The 3,939-nt window shown below is 36.9% G+C and overlaps 1 pseudogene; it reads left to right on the top strand.

Annotated features, from left to right (window-relative positions):
• The first annotated feature begins 328 nt into the window (after positions 1 to 328).
• On the top strand, positions 329 to 1,737 carry LOC103125029 (small ribosomal subunit protein eS4, X isoform-like; annotated as a pseudogene).
• Positions 1,738 to 3,939: the final 2,202 nt, after the last annotated feature.

The raw sequence follows: 3,939 nt of genomic DNA, 5'->3' as shown, positions 1-3,939 counted from the left end.
TGGATAGGACAGAGAGAAGTGGAGAGAGGAGGGGAAGACAGAGAGGAGGAGAGAAAGATAGACACCTGCAGGCCTGCTTCACCACCTGTGAAGCGACTCCCCTGCAGGTGGGGAGCCGGGGTTCGAACCGGGATCCTTTTGCCAGTCCTTGTGCTTTGCGCCACCTGCGCTTAACCCGCTGCGCTACAGCCCGACTCCCAAATTAGTACATTTTATGGAGGTATGGAAGAATTTTGAAGGACCACAGGTTATTGTAGTACCTAAATTTTTCATCTCCTGAAAATATAACTCAAACCAAAAACTTGCATACATTTTTTTCTAACATTATTAGAATATAGTTAAAATGTGACATATGTAGGTTTAAGATGTACAACATGGTGGTTTGATACATATTTATATTTGGAAATCAGTACAAAAATATTGTTAGGGTCCAGCACAGCCATGGCTCATGGTCCTGAGAAACACGTGAAGTGTGTGGCCGCTCTAAAGCATTGGATGCTGGATAAACTCACAGGGCTGTTGGCTCTTCATCCATTCATGGGACCCCACAAGCTGAGAGAGTTTATCCCTCTCATAATTTTTCTGAGGAACAGACTTAAGTATGCTCTAACAGGAGATGAAGTGAAGAAGATATGCATGCAAAGGTTCATTAAGATTGATGGCAAAAGTCCGCACTGATATAACCTATCCTGCTGGTTTTATGCATGTCATCAGCATTGACAAGACTGGTGAGAATTTTCGTCTTATTTATGACACCAAGGGTCACCTTGCTGTCAGTCGAATCACACCAGAGGAGGCTAAGTACAAGTTGTGCAAAGTGAGGAAGATCTTTGTGGGCACCAAAAGAATCCCTCATCTGGTATCCCATGATGCTCGAACTATCCGTTATCCCGATCCCCTCCCTCATCAAGGTGAATGACGCCATTCAGATTGATTTGGAAACTGGTAAAATCACTGACTTCATCAAATTTGACACTAGTAATTTGTGCATGGTGACTGGAGGTGTTAACCTAGGAAGAATTGATATTATCATCAGCAGAGAGAGACATGGTGGTTCTTTTGATGTGGTCCATGTAAAAGATACCAATGGCAACAGCTTTGCCACTCGCCTTTCCAACATTTTTGAATTGGCAAAGGCAATAAACCATGGATTTCATTTCCCAGAGGAAAAGGTATCCGCCTCACTATTGCTGAAGAGAGAGACAAAAGACTGGCTGCCAAGCAGAGCAGTGGATGAAATGTTTTTAAATGATGATTGAGTTGAAAATTCTCCATTGAAATAAAATCATAATCTAAAACAATATGTATTGTTAGCTAACACTTTTGCCACCTAACATAATTTTATTGTAGATTGGGTACGTATGTATTATTTAACAACTTGGTTATTTGTATTCCAGCCAAATAATATAATTTCCCAGTCACTGAACAACTGTGGTGCTTTGTTTTTAAGTACAAAGTATTAGTTACCTTGAAAAAGTCATATTGAGTTTGTCTTTTTCACTAATTCCTTTATTTGAGCATGAGTATGTCTTCTACTTAGATTGACTTCATTAGAGCACTCACAGCCTATTTTACGGAAGTGACATTACAAAGTTTTCTTGTTCTTGGAGCCAGGAGGTGGCACACCTGGTTAAGTGCACACATTACAGTGCGCAAGGAACTGGGTTCAAGCCCCTGGTCCCCACCTGCAGGGGGAAAGCTTCACGAATAGTGAAGCTAAGCTGTAGATGTCTCTGTGTCCTTTTCCCTCACTATCTCCCCTCCCTTTTCAATTTCTCTCTGTCTCCATCCAATAATAAATAAATAAATAAAAATAAAAAATGAAGTTTTCATTGCAAATAAAATTCATAAAGTAGCTTGCAAATTTTGTCTCCCAGAATTGAGCTTGTTCTATGACATTTAAGTACTTAAAGTTATAATTGTGGTTATGCAACTTTTCACAGCTTTAAAATATATGTAACAATAAGACTGAATTATGTATAAATGTAGTACTTAAGAATAATTGTCCTAGGGCTAGTGAGACAGAGTAATGCTTATGCACAAGTCTTTCATGCCTGAGGCTGAGCTTATATGTTAAGTCCCCATCACCATCATAAGCCAGAGCTGAGCAGTACTCTGATCTCCCTTTCCTTCATGTGTCTTTGACTTTCTCTATATCTTTCTTGGGCATGCGTAGCATAATAGTTAGGCAAAGAGACTCATGCCTGAGGCTCTGAAGTCCCAGGTTCAATCCCCTGCACCACAATAAACCAGCACTGAACAGTGCTCTGGTAAAACAAAACAAAATAAATCAAAAAACAAAAACCTCTGTATATCTTTCTCTTTTTATATCTCTCATTAAAATAAATAAAATATTAAAAAAAGAATAGTTATTCTCATGAAGATTGCTTTTATATTGTGTTTAGTGTTCTTTTTAAAATTTGTATTAGTTATTTAATAATGATTAACAAGATTGTAAGAAAACAGGGGTACAACTCCATACATTTCCTACCACCAGAGTTCCATGTTTCCTCCCCTCCATTGTATGCTTCCCTAGTATTTATCCCTCTGGGTGTATGGACCAAAATTCTTTGTGGCATGTAGAAGGTGGAAGGTCTGGCTTTTATAATTGCTTCTCCACTGGATATGGGAGTTGACAGGTTGATCAGTATCTCCAGCTTGCTTCTGTCTTTCCCTAGTGAAGTAGGGTTTTGGAGAGGTGAAGTTCTGGGACACATTGGTGAGGTTGTCTGACCAGGGAAGTTAGGATGGTGTCATGGTAGTGCCTGCAGTTTGGTGGCTGAAAGGCAGTAAGAAATACAGCAGGACAAATTGTTTAATAAACAGGAACCCAAAGGTATAAATAGATCAAATGAAACTAGAGGTCTTTGTGTGGGAAGAAGCTAGAAAGTCTTTTTCACCTAAATTTCATAATGGGTTTTTTTTTTCCACCATATATATTGTGGAGTATTTACACAGATTCACATCGATATTGGTAATTCCTTTCCAGTTTCAATCTTTACAGTCTATCAAGCTGATAATAATTCACAGTTAAAAAAAAAAAGTAGGGAAAACCTGTTTGGTGGCTTTCAGTCCCTGAAGTCTTAACAATGATGATATTTTCCCATTAGAATCCTTTCTAATATCTGTATGAGAAAAATATTGCCTCTAAATAAAGCAAGAATCAGAAGTGGTCCTTGACTTCTTTCTGAAGAAGCCCTTCCACAAAGAAATAATAAATTAATTTATTATTAATTAACTAAATAGGCTTCAGTTATAATTGCTAAGATTTTTGCATGAAAAATTTCATCTTTCTTACTGTTAGTATAAGTGATAATCTGTAATCCATTTCTCTAACTTGCTTTTCGGTGGGAACTGAAGACTGTTAGAAAGTTTAGCAATATAATCCACTTTAGAAGAATTTGTTTCTTGGAATTTATTAAAATAAAATCCCTCAGGTATCTGTGTTTATACCCAAAGCGTATTCTTTGGCCATGAAATACTTTTCCTCTTCCCATTCAAATGAACGTTTAGTTAATATAATTTAAAATTATATTTATGTAATTGTTACTTATATGACTACAGCTAATTTCATTTTCAAAGATTTTGGTTGTGTCAAAAATGTATTGATATGTCATAGGTACATATTAAATGAACAGATTTCATAGGCTAGACTATTAAATGCTGATAATTCTCAGATGAGATATAAACTTGGAATATTTTAATTCCTTTTGTGCAAAATAATAGAATAATATCCCCCCAAAGTAGCCAACTTTAAAAACCTGTGAATATATTTTACATAGTAAAAGGGAATCTGTAGAAGGGAATGGGGTAAAGACCTTCACATGAAAAGAATATCTTATTTTTATCTAGGTTGATCATATTTAATTACATGATTCATTAGATTGTCCTTTCACCACTATGGTAAGAGAGAGAGAGAGAGAGAGGGAAAGAGGGGGA

This window comes from Erinaceus europaeus, unplaced genomic scaffold (assembly GCF_950295315.1).
Source record: "Erinaceus europaeus unplaced genomic scaffold, mEriEur2.1 scaffold_296, whole genome shotgun sequence".
Taxonomy (NCBI): Eukaryota; Metazoa; Chordata; class Mammalia; order Eulipotyphla; family Erinaceidae; genus Erinaceus; species Erinaceus europaeus.
The sequence above is the reverse complement of the archived record's forward strand: the minus strand, read 5'-3'. Positions and strand labels throughout refer to the sequence as shown.